This window comes from Eucyclogobius newberryi, unplaced genomic scaffold, assembly GCF_026437365.1.
Source record: "Eucyclogobius newberryi isolate DKJ021-1_F unplaced genomic scaffold, fEucNew1.0.hap1 SCAF_14, whole genome shotgun sequence".
Taxonomy (NCBI): Eukaryota; Metazoa; Chordata; class Actinopteri; order Gobiiformes; family Gobiidae; genus Eucyclogobius; species Eucyclogobius newberryi.
This window is the reverse complement of record NW_027315768.1, coordinates 4,851,792-4,870,355: the sequence shown is the minus strand read 5'-3', so window position 1 is coordinate 4,870,355 and position 18,564 is coordinate 4,851,792. Positions and strand designations below refer to the sequence as shown.

The 18,564-nt window shown below is 41.4% G+C and overlaps 16 non-coding genes across 16 annotated transcripts; all 16 read left to right on the top strand.

The window, feature by feature from the left end:
• Window positions 1-1,253: 1,253 nt before the first annotated feature.
• Window positions 1,254-1,325, top strand: trnaa-ugc (transfer RNA alanine (anticodon UGC)). Its single transcript has one exon. It is a non-coding gene; the product is annotated as a tRNA-Ala (tRNA).
• Window positions 1,326-1,414: 89 nt separating this feature from the next.
• On the top strand, window positions 1,415-1,487 carry trnar-ccu (transfer RNA arginine (anticodon CCU)). The gene has a single exon. It is a non-coding gene; the product is annotated as a tRNA-Arg (tRNA).
• A 1,831-nt stretch (window positions 1,488-3,318) lies between these two features.
• trnaa-ugc (transfer RNA alanine (anticodon UGC)) lies at window positions 3,319-3,390 on the top strand. The gene has a single exon. It is a non-coding gene; the product is annotated as a tRNA-Ala (tRNA).
• An 89-nt stretch (window positions 3,391-3,479) lies between these two features.
• trnar-ccu (transfer RNA arginine (anticodon CCU)) lies at window positions 3,480-3,552 on the top strand. The gene has a single exon. It is a non-coding gene; the product is annotated as a tRNA-Arg (tRNA).
• A 1,828-nt stretch (window positions 3,553-5,380) lies between these two features.
• Window positions 5,381-5,452, top strand: trnaa-ugc (transfer RNA alanine (anticodon UGC)). The gene has a single exon. It is a non-coding gene; the product is annotated as a tRNA-Ala (tRNA).
• Window positions 5,453-5,533: 81 nt separating this feature from the next.
• On the top strand, window positions 5,534-5,606 carry trnar-ccu (transfer RNA arginine (anticodon CCU)). The gene has a single exon. It is a non-coding gene; the product is annotated as a tRNA-Arg (tRNA).
• Window positions 5,607-7,433: 1,827 nt separating this feature from the next.
• trnaa-ugc (transfer RNA alanine (anticodon UGC)) lies at window positions 7,434-7,505 on the top strand. Its single transcript has one exon. It is a non-coding gene; the product is annotated as a tRNA-Ala (tRNA).
• An 89-nt stretch (window positions 7,506-7,594) lies between these two features.
• Window positions 7,595-7,667, top strand: trnar-ccu (transfer RNA arginine (anticodon CCU)). Its single transcript has one exon. It is a non-coding gene; the product is annotated as a tRNA-Arg (tRNA).
• A 1,830-nt stretch (window positions 7,668-9,497) lies between these two features.
• Window positions 9,498-9,569, top strand: trnaa-ugc (transfer RNA alanine (anticodon UGC)). The gene has a single exon. It is a non-coding gene; the product is annotated as a tRNA-Ala (tRNA).
• An 89-nt stretch (window positions 9,570-9,658) lies between these two features.
• On the top strand, window positions 9,659-9,731 carry trnar-ccu (transfer RNA arginine (anticodon CCU)). Its single transcript has one exon. It is a non-coding gene; the product is annotated as a tRNA-Arg (tRNA).
• Window positions 9,732-11,560: 1,829 nt separating this feature from the next.
• On the top strand, window positions 11,561-11,632 carry trnav-uac (transfer RNA valine (anticodon UAC)). Its single transcript has one exon. It is a non-coding gene; the product is annotated as a tRNA-Val (tRNA).
• An 89-nt stretch (window positions 11,633-11,721) lies between these two features.
• trnar-ccu (transfer RNA arginine (anticodon CCU)) lies at window positions 11,722-11,794 on the top strand. Its single transcript has one exon. It is a non-coding gene; the product is annotated as a tRNA-Arg (tRNA).
• Window positions 11,795-13,551: 1,757 nt separating this feature from the next.
• On the top strand, window positions 13,552-13,623 carry trnaa-ugc (transfer RNA alanine (anticodon UGC)). Its single transcript has one exon. It is a non-coding gene; the product is annotated as a tRNA-Ala (tRNA).
• An 81-nt stretch (window positions 13,624-13,704) lies between these two features.
• On the top strand, window positions 13,705-13,777 carry trnar-ccu (transfer RNA arginine (anticodon CCU)). The gene has a single exon. It is a non-coding gene; the product is annotated as a tRNA-Arg (tRNA).
• A 4,251-nt stretch (window positions 13,778-18,028) lies between these two features.
• Window positions 18,029-18,100, top strand: trnaa-ugc (transfer RNA alanine (anticodon UGC)). The gene has a single exon. It is a non-coding gene; the product is annotated as a tRNA-Ala (tRNA).
• Window positions 18,101-18,180: 80 nt separating this feature from the next.
• Window positions 18,181-18,253, top strand: trnar-ccu (transfer RNA arginine (anticodon CCU)). Its single transcript has one exon. It is a non-coding gene; the product is annotated as a tRNA-Arg (tRNA).
• Window positions 18,254-18,564: the final 311 nt, after the last annotated feature.

Sequence of the window (18,564 nt, the reverse complement as noted above, 5' to 3'; positions counted from 1 at the left end):
TTGTACTTGAAAGCATCCCTTCACAGGGACTGGAACTTAAATCTAACTCCTTAGAACACTCGGCCAGAATATGTGGAGGGGCACAACACAAACTCAGAGCTGCTTGATAGTGCTTCTTACCCCATTTAAAAAAAAAACTGTTTTAAAAATCACAAAGTGGCTCTATTTGGCTGAACCAAAAGCAAAATACAAATCCCGACATATGTGCTTCTTTCCATTACATGCAGAACCAAGCACATTTAGATATTAAAAATGCTTGTTTAAAAGCTGGTGACCCAACTATGTACTGTTCCTTAACCTCTCAAACATCAATGAGGCTTATGTTACAATTCAATCTGTTACACTTGATCTTTAAATTTCTCAGATGGTCTAGGGGTTAGAATTTGTAGTTCTCGCCGAGGCAGCCTGGTCGACATTCCCAACTTCCAGTATGGGTATGTCTTGCCAAACCTGAGCTTACAATGCTTAATAAAACATGCTGTCTGCAGATAACATTGAAGCAATCCTGCAAGAATTCATGGAGGGTTAAATATGGTAATGTAATTGCGTTGGTTTCTGTATTTCTCCAGGTGCAATGAGTTTGCAGTCTTCTTTGCAAGACTCAGTTCAGAACATTAAAAATACCATTATTTGCAGATAACAAGCACGCAGCCAGCTAGACAACTGGAGTTAACCCATTTTGCATTTTTGGCTGACAAAACTGTCCAAGAGATCACCACAAGTCTGAGTTCCACTACATGCTGCCTTTATGCATTGCCTACTAGATTTTTAAAGTCTACGGTGAGCAGTCTGTTGGCTCCAATCACTCAAAAAGTCAACATGTTGCTTGGATCTGGAATATTCCCAAGAGCCTTAAAACTGCGGTCATTAAGCCTCTCTTAAAGAAGAGCAGTCTTGATGCCACAGTGCTAAATAATTACCGGCCCATCTCAAACCTACTACTACTACTCAGTTGTCCAATTTTTTTTATTTTTATCTTTCGAGTCCCATCATTGTAAGCATTCAGCTGAGTGGCGCAGCGGAAGCGTGCTGGGCCCATAACCCAGAGGTAAATGGACTGAAGCCATGCTCTGCTAGGACATTTTTACTTGCATTGAAGGGGATTTTAATCAGAATGTATCAAGCCAGTCAGTAATGTGTTGGATGATGGAAGGCGATCTTCAGCGCAAGCTCCCCTTTCCACATTACCTTTGAATCTAGTAGCACATTGCTTTTGACCATCCTATACAGACTGCTATGGCATTTTTAATCAAGGGGATGTAGCTCAGTGGTAGAGTGCATGCTTTGCATGTATGAGGTCCTGGGTTCAATCCCCAGCATCTCCAGGCAATCCTGTTTTCTTTGCAATTGCCAGATTGCAGTGCGATAATTTTTAGAGAACTTCGCTTAAATATGTTACATCTTCAAAAGTGGAGCCCCAGTGGCCTAATGGATAAGGCACTGGCCTCCTAAGCCAGGGATTGTGGGTTCAAGTCCCATCTGGGGTGTATGAAAAGCATTGTCAGCTATAGTGACATTCATAAGTTGATTTTGGGCTTTGAGCAGTATAAATGATATCTCCTACTCTTTGGCTAATGGATATTCAAAAATCAAAATTGCATCCACAAGCTTAAAAAACTCAATAAATCCATTGCGAACTGTCACCTTGTCATATTATAATGCAGTGATAGTATGGTATTGAGTAGGTTTATTCTCATCTGATGGCGAGATAGATGCTCAAACGCAAGCTTCAGAGTAAACTCCCAGTCCTACATTACCTTTGAACCTCGCAGCACTTATAAAATTCAAACAATATTATTTCATCCATCCATCCACACTACTTGCAGGAAGGTGAGACAAAGTGGCCCACCCAGTTGGCCTGGGTTCAACTCCAGGTATGGGAACATAGTGGTCAGCCTTTTGGAAGACTTGAATCCACAGGATGAATAAGACACACTGTGGATACAAGTGAAATGAAACTGGATGGGTGTCAAGAGAGGCATGGAAAAATCTCATCCATTTAGGATGCAGCATGCAATATGTAGTAATCAACCTTTAGCTGTTCCATGCAATGTAGCAGCGGTTGTACTTGAAAGCATCCCTTCACAGGGACTGGAACTTAAATCTAACTCCTTAGAACACTCGGCCAGAATATGTGGAGGGGCACAACACAAACTCAGAGCTGCTTGATAGTGCTTCTTACCCCATTTAAAAAAAAAAAAACTGTTTTAAAAATCACAAAGTGGCTCTATTTGGCTGAACCAAAAGCAAAATACAAATCCCGACATATGTGCTTCTTTCCATTACATGCAGAACCAAGCACATTTAGATATTAAAAATGCTTGTTTAAAAGCTGGTGACCCAACTATGTACTGTTCCTTAACCTCTCAAACATCAATGAGGCTTATGTTACAATTCAATCTGTTACACTTGATCTTTAAATTTCTCAGATGGTCTAGGGGTTAGAATTTGTAGTTCTCGCCGAGGCAGCCTGGTCGACATTCCCAACTTCCAGTATGGGTATGTCTTGCCAAACCTGAGCTTACAATGCTTAATAAAACATGCTGTCTGCAGATAACATTGAAGCAATCCTGCAAGAATTCATGGAGGGTTAAATATGGTAATGTAATTGCGTTGGTTTCTGTATTTCTCCAGGTGCAATGAGTTTGCAGTCTTCTTTGCAAGACTCAGTTCAGAACATTAAAAATACCATTATTTGCAGATAACAAGCACGCAGCCAGCTAGACAACTGGAGTTAACCCATTTTGCATTTTTGGCTGACAAAACTGTCCAAGAGATCACCACAAGTCTGAGTTCCACTACATGCTGCCTTTATGCATTGCCTACTAGATTTTTAAAGTCTACGGTGAGCAGTCTGTTGGCTCCAATCACTCAAAAAGTCAACATGTTGCTTGGATCTGGAATATTCCCAAGAGCCTTAAAACTGCGGTCATTAAGCCTCTCTTAAAGAAGAGCAGTCTTGATGCCACAGTGCTAAATAATTACCGGCCCATCTCAAACCTACTACTACTACTCAGTTGTCCAATTTTTTTTATTTTTATCTTTCGAGTCCCATCATTGTAAGCATTCAGCTGAGTGGCGCAGCGGAAGCGTGCTGGGCCCATAACCCAGAGGTAAATGGACTGAAGCCATGCTCTGCTAGGACATTTTTACTTGCATTGAAGGGGATTTTAATCAGAATGTATCAAGCCAGTCAGTAATGTGTTGGATGATGGAAGCCGATCTTCAGCGCAAGCTCCCCTTTCCACATTACCTTTGAATCTAGTAGCACATTGCTTTTGACCATCCTATACAGACTGCTATGGCATTTTTAATCAAGGGGATGTAGCTCAGTGGTAGAGTGCATGCTTTGCATGTATGAGGTCCTGGGTTCAATCCCCAGCATCTCCAGGCAATCCTGTTTTCTTTGCAATTGCCAGATTGCAGTGCGATAATTTTTAGAGAACTTCGCTTAAATATGTTACATCTTCACAAGTGGAGCCCCAGTGGCCTAATGGATAAGGCACTGGCCTCCTAAGCCAGGGATTGTGGGTTCAAGTCCCATCTGGGGTGTATGAAAAGCAGTGTCAGCTACAGTGACATTCGTAAGTTGTTTTTGGGCTTTGAGCAGTATAAATGATATCTCCTACTCTTTGGCTAATGGATATTCAAAAATCAAAATTGCATCCACAAGCTTAAAAAACTCAATAAATCCATTGCGAACTGTCACCTTGTCATATTATAATGCAGTGATAGTATGGTATTGAGTAGGTTTATTCTCATCTGATGGCGAGATAGATGCTCAAACGCAAGCTTCAGAGTAAACTCCCAGTCCTACATTACCTTTGAACCTCGCAGCACTTATAAAATTCAAACAATATTATTTCATCCATCCATCCACACTACTTGCAGGAAGGTGAGACAAAGTGGCCCACCCAGTTGGCCTGGGTTCAACTCCAGGTATGGGAACATAGTGGTCAGCCTTTTGGAAGATTTGAATCCACAGGATGAATAAGACACACTGTGGATACAAGTGAAATGAAACTGGATGGGTGTCAAGAGAGGCATGGAAAAATCTCATCCATTTAGGATGCAGCATGCAATATGTAGTAATCAACCTTTAGCTGTTCCATGCAATGTAGCAGCGGTTGTACTTGAAAGCATCCCTTCACAGGGACTGGAACTTAAATCTAACTCCTTAGAACACTCGGCCAGAATATGTGGAGGGGCACAACACAAACTCAGAGCTGCTTGATAGTGCTTCTTACCCCATTTAAAAAAAAAACTGTTTTAAAAATCACAAAGTGGCTCTATTTGGCTGAACCAAAAGCAAAATACAAATCCCGACATATGTGCTTCTTTCCATTACATGCAGAACCAAGCACATTTAGATATTAAAAATGCTTGTTTAAAAGCTGGTGACCCAACTATGTACTGTTCCTTAACCTCTCAAACATCAATGAGGCTTATGTTACAATTCAATCTGTTACACTTGATCTTTAAATTTCTCAGATGGTCTAGGGGTTAGAATTTGTAGTTCTCGCCGAGGCAGCCTGGTCGACATTCCCAACTTCCAGTATGGGTATGTCTTGCCAAACCTGAGCTTACAATGCTTAATAAAACATGCTGTCTGCAGATAACATTGAAGCAATCCTGCAAGAATTCATGGAGGGTTAAATATGGTAATGTAATTGCGTTGGTTTCTGTATTTCTCCAGGTGCAATGAGTTTGCAGTCTTCTTTGCAAGACTCAGTTCAGAACATTAAAAATACCATTATTTGCAGATAACAAGCACGCAGCCAGCTAGACAACTGGAGTTAACCCATTTTGCATTTTTGGCTGACAAAACTGTCCAAGAGATCACCACAAGTCTGAGTTCCACTACATGCTGCCTTTATGCATTGCCTACTAGATTTTTAAAGTCTACGGTGAGCAGTCTGTTGGCTCCAATCACTCAAAAAGTCAACATGTTGCTTGGATCTGGAATATTCCCAAGAGCCTTAAAACTGCGGTCATTAAGCCTCTCTTAAAGAAGAGCAGTCTTGATGCCACAGTGCTAAATAATTACCGGCCCATCTCAAACCTACTACTACTACTCAGTTGTCCAATTTTTTTTATTTTTATCTTTCGAGTCCCATCATTGTAAGCATTCAGCTGAGTGGCGCAGCGGAAGCGTGCTGGGCCCATAACCCAGAGGTAAATGGACTGAAGCCATGCTCTGCTAGGACATTTTTACTTGCATTGAAGGGGATTTTAATCAGAATGTATCAAGCCAGTCAGTAATGTGTTGGATGATGGAAGGCGATCTTCAGCGCAAGCTCCCCTTTCCACATTACCTTTGAATCTAGTAGCACATTGCTTTTGACCATCCTATACAGACTGCTATGGCATTTTTAATCAAGGGGATGTAGCTCAGTGGTAGAGTGCATGCTTTGCATGTATGAGGTCCTGGGTTCAATCCCCAGCATCTCCAGGCAATCCTGTTTTCTTTGCAATTGCAGTGCGATAATTTTTAGAGAACTTCGCTTAAATATGTTACATCTTCAAAAGTGGAGCCCCAGTGGCCTAATGGATAAGGCACTGGCCTCCTAAGCCAGGGATTGTGGGTTCAAGTCCCATCTGGGGTGTATGAAAAGCATTGTCAGCTATAGTGACATTCATAAGTTGATTTTGGGCTTTGAGCAGTATAAATGATATCTCCTACTCTTTGGCTAATGGATATTCAAAAATCAAAATTGCATCCACAAGCTTAAAAAACTCAATAAATCCATTGCGAACTGTCACCTTGTCATATTATAATGCAGTGATAGTATGGTATTGAGTAGGTTTATTCTCATCTGATGGCGAGATAGATGCTCAAACGCAAGCTTCAGAGTAAACTCCCAGTCCTACATTACCTTTGAACCTCGCAGCACTTATAAAATTCAAACAATATTATTTCATCCATCCATCCACACTACTTGCAGGAAGGTGAGACAAAGTGGCCCACCCAGTTGGCCTGGGTTCAACTCCAGGTATGGGAACATAGTGGTCAGCCTTTTGGAAGACTTGAATCCACAGGATGAATAAGACACACTGTGGATACAAGTGAAATGAAACTGGATGGGTGTCAAGAGAGGCATGGAAAAATCTCATCCATTTAGGATGCAGCATGCAATATGTAGTAATCAACCTTTAGCTGTTCCATGCAATGTAGCAGCGGTTGTACTTGAAAGCATCCCTTCACAGGGACTGGAACTTAAATCTAACTCCTTAGAACACTCGGCCAGAATATGTGGAGGGGCACAACACAAACTCAGAGCTGCTTGATAGTGCTTCTTACCCCATTTAAAAAAAAACTGTTTTAAAAATCACAAAGTGGCTCTATTTGGCTGAACCAAAAGCAAAATACAAATCCCGACATATGTGCTTCTTTCCATTACATGCAGAACCAAGCACATTTAGATATTAAAAATGCTTGTTTAAAAGCTGGTGACCCAACTATGTACTGTTCCTTAACCTCTCAAACATCAATGAGGCTTATGTTACAATTCAATCTGTTACACTTGATCTTTAAATTTCTCAGATGGTCTAGGGGTTAGAATTTGTAGTTCTCGCCGAGGCAGCCTGGTCGACATTCCCAACTTCCAGTATGGGTATGTCTTGCCAAACCTGAGCTTACAATGCTTAATAAAACATGCTGTCTGCAGATAACATTGAAGCAATCCTGCAAGAATTCATGGAGGGTTAAATATGGTAATGTAATTGCGTTGGTTTCTGTATTTCTCCAGGTGCAATGAGTTTGCAGTCTTCTTTGCAAGACTCAGTTCAGAACATTAAAAATACCATTATTTGCAGATAACAAGCACGCAGCCAGCTAGACAACTGGAGTTAACCCATTTTGCATTTTTGGCTGACAAAACTGTCCAAGAGATCACCACAAGTCTGAGTTCCACTACATGCTGCCTTTATGCATTGCCTACTAGATTTTTAAAGTCTACGGTGAGCAGTCTGTTGGCTCCAATCACTCAAAAAGTCAACATGTTGCTTGGATCTGGAATATTCCCAAGAGCCTTAAAACTGCGGTCATTAAGCCTCTCTTAAAGAAGAGCAGTCTTGATGCCACAGTGCTAAATAATTACCGGCCCATCTCAAACCTACTACTACTACTCAGTTGTCCAATTTTTTTTATTTTTATCTTTCGAGTCCCATCATTGTAAGCATTCAGCTGAGTGGCGCAGCGGAAGCGTGCTGGGCCCATAACCCAGAGGTAAATGGACTGAAGCCATGCTCTGCTAGGACATTTTTACTTGCATTGAAGGGGATTTTAATCAGAATGTATCAAGCCAGTCAGTAATGTGTTGGATGATGGAAGCCGATCTTCAGCGCAAGCTCCCCTTTCCACATTACCTTTGAATCTAGTAGCACATTGCTTTTGACCATCCTATACAGACTGCTATGGCATTTTTAATCAAGGGGATGTAGCTCAGTGGTAGAGTGCATGCTTTGCATGTATGAGGTCCTGGGTTCAATCCCCAGCATCTCCAGGCAATCCTGTTTTCTTTGCAATTGCCAGATTGCAGTGAGATAATTTTTAGAGAACTTCGCTTAAATATGTTACATCTTCAAAAGTGGAGCCCCAGTGGCCTAATGGATAAGGCACTGGCCTCCTAAGCCAGGGATTGTGGGTTCAAGTCCCATCTGGGGTGTATGAAAAGAATTGTCAGCTATAGTGACATTCATAAGTTGCTTTTGGGCTTTGAGCAGTATAAATGATATCTCCTACTCTTTGGCTAATGGATATTCAAAAATCAAAATTGCATCCACAAGCTTAAAAAACTCAATAAATCCATTGCGAACTGTCACCTTGTCATATTATAATGCAGTGATAGTATGGTATTGAGTAGGTTTATTCTCATCTGATGGCGAGATAGATGCTCAAACGCAAGCTTCAGAGTAAACTCCCAGTCCTACATTACCTTTGAACCTCGCAGCACTTATAAAATTCAAACAATATTATTTCATCCATCCATCCACACTACTTGCAGGAAGGTGAGACAAAGTGGCCCACCCAGTTGGCCTGGGTTCAACTCCAGGTATGGGAACATAGTGGTCAGCCTTTTGGAAGACTTGAATCCACAGGATGAATAAGACACACTGTGGATACAAGTGAAATGAAACTGGATGGGTGTCAAGAGAGGCATGGAAAAATCTCATCCATTTAGGATGCAGCATGCAATATGTAGTAATCAACCTTTAGCTGTTCCATGCAATGTAGCAGCGGTTGTACTTGAAAGCATCCCTTCACAGGGACTGGAACTTAAATCTAACTCCTTAGAACACTCGGCCAGAATATGTGGAGGGGCACAACACAAACTCAGAGCTGCTTGATAGTGCTTCTTACCCCATTTAAAAAAAAAAAACTGTTTTAAAAATCACAAAGTGGCTCTATTTGGCTGAACCAAAAGCAAAATACAAATCCCGACATATGTGCTTCTTTCCATTACATGCAGAACCAAGCACATTTAGATATTAAAAATGCTTGTTTAAAAGCTGGTGACCCAACTATGTACTGTTCCTTAACCTCTCAAACATCAATGAGGCTTATGTTACAATTCAATCTGTTACACTTGATCTTTAAATTTCTCAGATGGTCTAGGGGTTAGAATTTGTAGTTCTCACCGAGGCAGCCTGGTCGACATTCCCAACTTCCAGTATGGGTATGTCTTGCCAAACCTGAGCTTACAATGCTTAATAAAACATGCTGTCTGCAGATAACATTGAAGCAATCCTGCAAGAATTCATGGAGGGTTAAATATGGTAATGTAATTGCGTTGGTTTCTGTATTTCTCCAGGTGCAATGAGTTTGCAGTCTTCTTTGCAAGACTCAGTTCAGAACATTAAAAATACCATTATTTGCAGATAACAAGCACGCAGCCAGCTAGACAACTGGAGTTAACCCATTTTGCATTTTTGGCTGACAAAACTGTCCAAGAGATCACCACAAGTCTGAGTTCCACTACATGCTGCCTTTATGCATTGCCTACTAGATTTTTAAAGTCTACGGTGAGCAGTCTGTTGGCTCCAATCACTCAAAAAGTCAACATGTTGCTTGGATCTGGAATATTCCCAAGAGCCTTAAAACTGCGGTCATTAAGCCTCTCTTAAAGAAGAGCAGTCTTGATGCCACAGTGCTAAATAATTACCGGCCCATCTCAAACCTACTACTACTACTCAGTTGTCCAATTTTTTTTATTTTTATCTTTCGAGTCCCATCATTGTAAGCATTCAGCTGAGTGGCGCAGCGGAAGCGTGCTGGGCCCATAACCCAGAGGTAAATGGACTGAAGCCATGCTCTGCTAGGACATTTTTACTTGCATTGAAGGGGATTTTAATCAGAATGTATCAAGCCAGTCAGTAATGTGTTGGATGATGGAAGCCGATCTTCAGCGCAAGCTCCCCTTTCCACATTACCTTTGAATCTAGTAGCACATTGCTTTTGACCATCCTATACAGACTGCTATGGCATTTTTAATCAAGGGGATGTAGCTCAGTGGTAGAGTGCATGCTTTGCATGTATGAGGTCCTGGGTTCAATCCCCAGCATCTCCAGGCAATCCTGTTTTCTTTGCAATTGCCAGATTGCAGTGCGATAATTTTTAGAGAACTTTGCTTAAATATGTTACATCTTCACAAGTGGAGCCCCAGTGGCCTAATGGATAAGGCACTGGCCTCCTAAGCCAGGGATTGTGGGTTCAAGTCCCATCTGGGGTGTATGAAAAGCATTGTCAGCTACAGTGACATTCGTAAGTTGTTTTTGGGCTTTGAGCAGTATAAATGATATCTCCTACTCTTTGGCTAATGGATATTCAAAAATCAAAATTGCATCCACAAGCTTAAAAAACTCAATAAATCCATTGCGAACTGTCACCTTGTCATATTATAATGCAGTGATAGTATGGTATTGAGTAGGTTTATTCTCATCTGATGGCGAGATAGATGCTCAAACGCAAGCTTCAGAGTAAACTCCCAGTCCTACATTACCTTTGAACCTCGCAGCACTTATAAAATTCAAACAATATTATTTCATCCATCCATCCACACTACTTGCAGGAAGGTGAGACAAAGTGGCCCACCCAGTTGGCCTGGGTTCAACTCCAGGTATGGGAACATAGTGGTCAGCCTTTTGGAAGACTTGAATCCACAGGATGAATAAGACACACTGTGGATACAAGTGAAATGAAACTGGATGGGTGTCAAGAGAGGCATGGAAAAATCTCATCCATTTAGGATGCAGCATGCAATATGTAGTAATCAACCTTTAGCTGTTCCATGCAATGTAGCAGCGGTTGTACTTGAAAGCATCCCTTCACAGGGACTGGAACTTAAATCTAACTCCTTAGAACACTCGGCCAGAATATGTGGAGGGGCACAACACAAACTCAGAGCTGCTTGATAGTGCTTCTTACCCCATTTAAAAAAAAAAACTGTTTTAAAAATCACAAAGTGGCTCTATTTGGCTGAACCAAAAGCAAAATACAAATCCCGACATATGTGCTTCTTTCCATTACATGCAGAACCAAGCACATTTAGATATTAAAAATGCTTGTTTAAAAGCTGGTGACCCAACTATGTACTGTTCCTTAACCTCTCAAACATCAATGAGGCTTATGTTACAATTCAATCTGTTACACTTGATCTTTAAATTTCTCATATGGTCTAGGGGTTAGAATTTGTAGTTCTCGCCGAGGCAGCCTGGTCGACATTCCCAACTTCCAGTATGGGTATGTCTTGCCAAACCTGAGCTTACAATGCTTAATAAAACATGCTGTCTGCAGATAACATTGAAGCAATCCTGCAAGAATTCATGGAGGGTTAAATATGGTAATGTAATTGCGTTGGTTTCTGTATTTCTCCAGGTGCAATGAGTTTGCAGTCTTCTTTGCAAGACTCAGTTCAGAACATTAAAAATACCATTATTTGCAGATAACAAGCACGCAGCCAGCTAGACAACTGGAGTTAACCCATTTTGCATTTTTGGCTGACAAAACTGTCCAAGAGATCACCACAAGTCTGAGTTCCACTACATGCTGCCTTTATGCATTGCCTACTAGATTTTTAAAGTCTACGGTGAGCAGTCTGTTGGCTCCAATCACTCAAAAAGTCAACATGTTGCTTGGATCTGGAATATTCCCAAGAGCCTTAAAACTGCGGTCATTAAGCCTCTCTTAAAGAAGAGCAGTCTTGATGCCACAGTGCTAAATAATTACCGGCCCATCTCAAACCTACTACTACTACTCAGTTGTCCAATTTTTTTTATTTTTATCTTTCGAGTCCCATCATTGTAAGCATTCAGCTGAGTGGCGCAGCGGAAGCGTGCTGGGCCCATAACCCAGAGGTAAATGGACTGAAGCCATGCTCTGCTAGGACATTTTTACTTGCATTGAAGGGGATTTTAATCAGAATGTATCAAGCCAGTCAGTAATGTGTTGGATGATGGAAGCCGATCTTCAGCGCAAGCTCCCCTTTCCACATTACCTTTGAATCTAGTAGCACATTGCTTTTGACCATCCTATACAGACTGCTATGGCATTTTTAATCAAGGGGATGTAGCTCAGTGGTAGAGTGCATGCTGTACATGTATGAGGTCCTGGGTTCAATCCCCAGCATCTCCAGGCAATCCTGTTTTCTTTGCAATTGCCAGATTGCAGTGCGATAATTTTTAGAGAACTTCGCTTAAATATGTTACATCTTCACAAGTGGAGCCCCAGTGGCCTAATGGATAAGGCACTGGCCTCCTAAGTCAGGGATTGTGGGTTCAAGTCCCATCTGGGGTGTATGAAAAGCATTGTCAGCTACAGTGACATTCGTAAGTTGTTTTTGGGCTTTGAGCAGTATAAATGATATCTCCTACTCTTTGGCTAATGGATATTCAAAAATCAAAATTGCATCCACAAGCTTAAAAAACTCAATAAATCCATTGCGAACTGTCACCTTGTCATATTATAATGCAGTGATAGTATGGTATTGAGTAGGTTTATTCTCATCTGATGGCGAGATAGATGCTCAAACGCAAGCTTCAGAGTAAACTCCCAGTCCTACATTACCTTTGAACCTCGCAGCACTTATAAAATTCAAACAATATTATTTCATCCATCCATCCACACTACTTGCAGGAAGGTGAGACAAAGTGGCCCACCCAGTTGGCCTGGGTTCAACTCCAGGTATGGGAACATAGTGGTCAGCCTTTTGGAAGACTTGAATCCACAGGATGAATAAGACACACTGTGGATACAAGTGAAATGAAACTGGATGGGTGTCAAGAGAGGCATGGAAAAATCTCATCCATTTAGGATGCAGCATGCAATATGTAGTAATCAACCTTTAGCTGTTCCATGCAATGTAGCAGCGGTTGTACTTGAAAGCATCCCTTCACAGGGACTGGAACTTAAATCTAACTCCTTAGAACACTCGGCCAGAATATGTGGAGGGGCACAACACAAACTCAGAGCTGCTTGATAGTGCTTCTTACCCCATTTAAAAAAAAAAAACTGTTTTAAAAATCACAAAGTGGCTCTATTTGGCTGAACCAAAAGCAAAATACAAATCCCGACATATGTGCTTCTTTCCATTACATGCAGAACCAAGCACATTTAGATATTAAAAATGCTTGTTTAAAAGCTGGTGACCCAACTATGTACTGTTCCTTAACCTCTCAAACATCAATGAGGCTTATGTTACAATTCAATCTGTTACACTTGATCTTTAAATTTCTCAGATGGTCTAGGGGTTAGAATTTGTAGTTCTCGCCGAGGCAGCCTGGTCGACATTCCCAACTTCCAGTATGGGTATGTCTTGCCAAACCTGAGCTTACAATGCTTAATAAAACATGCTGTCTGCAGATAACATTGAAGCAATCCTGCAAGAATTCATGGAGGGTTAAATATGGTAATGTAATTGCGTTGGTTTCTGTATTTCTCCAGGTGCAATGAGTTTGCAGTCTTCTTTGCAAGACTCAGTTCAGAACATTAAAAATACCATTATTTGCAGATAACAAGCACGCAGCCAGCTAGACAACTGGAGTTAACCCATTTTGCATTTTTGGCTGACAAAACTGTCCAAGAGATCACCACAAGTCTGAGTTCCACTACATGCTGCCTTTATGCATTGCCTACTAGATTTTTAAAGTCGATGGTGAGCAGTCTGTTGGCTCCAATCACTCAAAAAGTCAACATGTTGCTTGGATCTGGAATATTCCCAAGAGCCTTAAAACTGCGGTCATTAAGCCTCTCTTAAAGAAGAGCAGTCTTGATGCCACAGTGCTAAATAATTACCGGCCCATCTCAAACCTACTACTACTACTCAGTTGTCCAATTTTTTTTATTTTTATCTTTCGAGTCCCATCATTGTAAGCATTCAGCTGAGTGGCGCAGCGGAAGCGTGCTGGGCCCATAACCCAGAGGTAAATGGGCTGAAGCCATGCTCTGCTAGGACATTTTTATTTGCATTGAAGGGGATTTTAATCTTACCTTTGAATCTAGTAGCACATTGCTTTTGACCATCCTATACAGACTGCTATGGCATTTTTAATCAAGGGGATGTAGCTCAGTGGAAGAGTGCATGCTTTGCATGTATGAGGTCCTGGGTTCAATCTCCAGCATCTCCAGGCAATCCTATTTTCTTTGCAATTGCAGCGCGATAATTTTTAGAGAACTTCGCTTAAATATGTTCCATCTTCAAAAGTGGATCCCCAGTGGCCTAATGGATAAGGCACTGGCCTCCTAAGCCAGGGTTTGTGGGTTCAAGTCCCATCTGGGGTGTATGAAAAGCATTGTCAGCTACAGTGACATTCATAAGTTGTTTTTGGGCTTTGAGCAGTATAAACGATATCTCCTACTCTTTGGCTAATGGATATTCAAAAATCAAAATTGCATCCACAAGCTTAAAAAACTCAATAAATCCATTGCGAACTGTCACCTTGTCATATTATAATGCAGTGATAGTATGGTATTGAGTAGGTTTATTCTCATCTGATGGCGAGATAGATGCTCAAACGCAAGCTTCAGAGTAAACTCCCAGTCCTACATTACCTTTGAACCTCGCAGCACTTATAAAATTCAAACAATATTATTTCATCCATCCATCCACACTACTTGCAGGAAGGTGAGACAAAGTGGCCCACCCAGTTGGCCTGGGTTCAACTCCAGGTATGGGAACATAGTGGTCAGCCTTTTGGAAGACTTGAATCCACAGGATGAATAAGACACGCTGTGGATACAAGTGAAATGAAACTGGATGGGTGTCAAGAGAGGCATAGAAAAATCTCATCCATTTAGGATGCAGCATGCAATATGTAGTAATCAACCTTTAGCTGTTCCATGCAATGTAGCAGCGGTTGTACTTGAAAGCATCCCTTCACAGGGACTGGAACTTAAATCTAACTCCTTAGAACCCTCGGCCAGAATATGTGGAGGGGCACAACACAAACTCAGAGCTGCTTGATAGTGCTTCTTACCCCATTAAAAAAAAAAAACTGTTTTAAAAATCACAAAGTGGCTCTATTTGGCTGAACCAAAAGCAAAATACAAATCCCGACATATGTGCTTCTTTCCATTACATGCAGAACCAAGCACATTTAGATATTAAAAATGCTTGTTTAAAAGCTGGTGACCCAACTATGTACTGTTCCTTAACCTCTCAAACATCAATGAGGCTTATGTTACAATTCAATCTGTTACACTTGATCTTTAAATTTCTCATATGGTCTAGGGGTCAGAATTTGTAGTTCTCGCCGAGGCAGCCTGGTCGACATTCCCAACTTCCATTATGGGTATGTCTTGCCAAACCTGAGCTTACAATGCTTAATAAAACATGCTGTCTGCAGATATCATTGAAGCAATCCTGCAAGAATTCATGGAGGGTTAAATATGGTAATGTAATTGCGTTGGTTTCTGTATTTCTCCAGGTGCAATGAGTTTGCAGTCTTCTTTGCAAGACTCAGTTCAGAACATTAAAAATACTATTATTTGCAGATAACAAGCACGCAGCCAGCTAGACAACTGGAGTTAACCCATTTTGCATTTTTGGCTGACAAAACTGTCCAAGAGATCACCACAAGTCTGAGTTCCACTACATGCTGCCTTTATGCATTGCCTACTAGATTTTTAAAGTCTACGGTGAGCAGTCTGTTGGCTCCAATCACTCAAAAAGTCAACATGTTGCTTGGATCTGGAATATTCCCAAGAGCCTTAAAACTGTGGTCATTAAGCCTCTCTTAAAGAAGAGCAGTCTTGATGCCACAGTGCTAAATAATTACCGGCCCATCTCAAACCTACTACTACTACTCAGTTGTCCATTATTTTATTTTTTTTATCTTTTATTATCAAAAACATCTTACAAGTATTTACATATATTTACATAATTGTACAGACAAACATCACACACAAGTGCAAGGGAATGGGATACACAAGGACAGGGGGAGAAGAGACAAAAAATTACAGAAAATCAAACACACAATCATTCTTCAAACTTTCTTCAGTGATGGGGGGTGATGCCGTGGTTGGGGGGGGTGATGCCGGGATCAGAAGATGATGTCCAGGTTTCCAGAGGGTATAAGGTGGATCAGGGTGTTGTGGGGGACGAGGTGGGTGATGAACCGGTGCTCTGCTGCCATGTGGAGGTGTCGGAGGTGTGCGGCTAAGAGTCCTTTGAAGATGGGCCAAGGTTCTGCTGTTTTATTGTCACGGAGATGGATGTTCCTGTTGAGATATAATGTATACCGGGCTATGGAGAGGGTTACAGTTGTCCATTCAGGCGTGCAAATTATTTACAATGACAGAAAATGCGCTGCTGTTACAAATTGGAATAAGAGATGGAAAAGTATACCTGCACACACAGATTAACTGCACTCTTTTCACTTTTTGATTCTCAGTTTGTTGGCAAGGAATGACTGACGTAGACCCATTTTGGATGAAAACCGTGTTTTGCGTTTGTGGAAATGAGCATCACGCAAGGATGTATGGGCTCTGTGGCGCAATGGATAGCGCATTAGACTTCTATGTATTAGTTGCAAGGGCTTTCCAAGGTTGTGGGTTGGAGTCCCACCAGAGTCGCTAATGGTGAGAGAACATTTTTGTTTTTTACAATGGAAAGTCTGCGCGCTTTACTATCTGATAAAAGGCACTGCTGAACGAGGTTTATTGCCAAGTGTGCTTGAAAAAGTAAGCAAATACATCGGCATTATGTCAAATAACATTATCTTGCAATTTTTCCTCAATATCCAGATTAACTGCAGTATATTGAGTGCGCAATAAATTGGTGAGAGTCGATTGATTGAAAGACTTCCAGTTTTTTTATAGCTACATTGGTACAGGGGATTTAGCTCAAAGGTAGAAAGATTGATGCCCTCGCTCTCCATTAAACACAATTGATTGGACAGGGGCTGAACTTTCGAATGTTGCTGGCTCGCTTTAAAAAAAAAAAAGATGTTGCGGCTTGTAGAGTCGCAAATATTTTGTCATCTGGGCTGGATGTCTCTGTGGCGCAATTGGCCAGTGAGCTCGGCTGTTGACCGGGAGGTTGGTGGTTTGAGCCCACCCAGGGACTACAAGCTAATTTGGAAGAGCTATCGCAGGCAAAATCCACGAGGTAACATTGTTTGCTGAATATCTACCTGAAACAGGTTGGAGTAACATTTTAGAGGCGCTGTGGCTTAGTTGGTCAAAGTGCCTGTCTAGTAAATCCCAGCAGTGCCTTCATGATAGCCTTTCAAGCAAATCAGTTGTTTACATGTACAGAAAAACATATCACCCGAAAGAGCTATTTTGCAATTAGAGATTGAACAGTATCCCTGAATAAACAGAGTAAATGCACTCTTTTCACTCCTTGTTTCTCAGTTTGATGGTAAGGAATGATTGATGTAGACCGTTTTCGGATGACTGTTTTGCTTTTGTGAAAAAGGGGAATCAGACAAAAGTTGCAAAGGCATTCAAAGGCTGTGAGTTCGAGACCCACCAGAGTCACTGTTGTAACCCCTGTTATCTACACTGGTAAATAGGAAAGCCTGCTTGTGTTATTAACTGATGAAAGGAACTGCTAAACTTGGTTCAATTACCACAGAATCCCAGTGTGCTATAGGCTGGCCACTGCTTGGTAGGAGTTTCCCGTACGTGAGTGACTGTTCCTTCCTTCCTTCACGCCCCGCTCAACCTCGTCTTCTTCTAAAGAGCTTGGCGCTGTCCTCAGAAGCTTTGGTCTTACTCAGCACCTGAGTGGCCCCACCAAGGGCAAAGGGCACACTCTGGACCTGCTAATGACAAAGCGGGTTAACATTTCAAATTACAGTGTGGTAAATGTTACTTTGTCTGATGGTTTCTGTATTTCTCCAGGTGCAATGAGTTTGCAATCTTCTTTGCAAGACTCAGTTCAGAACATTAAAAATACCATTATTTGCAGATAACAAGCACGCAGCCAGCTAGACAACTGGAGTTAACCCATTTTGCATTTGTGGCTGACAAAACTGTCCAAGAGATCACCACAAGTCTGAGTTCCACTACATGCTGCCTTTATGCATTGCCTACTAGATTTTTAAAGTCTATGGTGAGCAGTCTGTTGGCTCCAATCACTCAAAAAGTCAACATGTTGCTTGGATCTGGAATATTCCCAAGAGCCTTAAAACTGCGGTCATTAAGCCTCTCTTAAAGAAGAGCAGTCTTGATGCCACAGTGCTAAATAATTACCGGCCCATCTCAAACCTACTACTACTACTCAGTTATCCAATTTTTTTTATTTTTATCTTTCGAGTCCCATCATTGTAAGCATTCAGCAGAGTGGCGCAGCGGAAGCGTTCTGGGCCCATAACCCAGAGGTCAATGGACTGAAGCCATGCTCTGCTAGGACATTTTTACTTGCATTGAAGGGGATTTTAATCAGAATTTATCAAGCTAGTCAGTAATGTGTTGGATGATGGAAGCCGATCTTCAGCGCAAGCTCCCCTTTCCACATTACCTTTGAATCTAGTAGCACATTGCTTTTGACCATCCTATACAGACTACTATGGCATCTTTAATCAAGGGGATGTAGCTCAGTGGTAGAGCGCATGCTTTGCATGTATGAGGTCCTGGGTTCAATCTCCAGCATCTCCAGGCAATCCTGTTTTCTTTGCAATTGCAGTGTATTAATTTTTAGAGAACTTCGTTTAAATATGTTCCATCTTAAAAGTGGAGCCCCAGTGGCCTAATGGATAAGGCACTGGCCTCCTAAGCCAGGGTTTGTGGGTTCAAGTTCCATCTGGGGTGTATGAAAAGCATTGTCAGCTACAGTGACATTCATAAGTTGTTTTTGGGCTTTGAGCAGTATAAACGATATCGCCTACTCTTTGGCTAATGGATATTCAAAAATCAAAATTGCATCCACAAGCTTAAAAAACTCAATAAATCCATTGCGAACTGTCACCTTGTCATATTATAATGCAGTGATAGTATGGTATTGAGTAGGTTTATTCTCATCTGATGGCGAGATAGATGCTCAAACGCAAGCTTCAGAGTAAACTCCCAGTCCTACATTACCTTTGAACCTCGCAGCACTTATAAAATTCAAACAATATTAT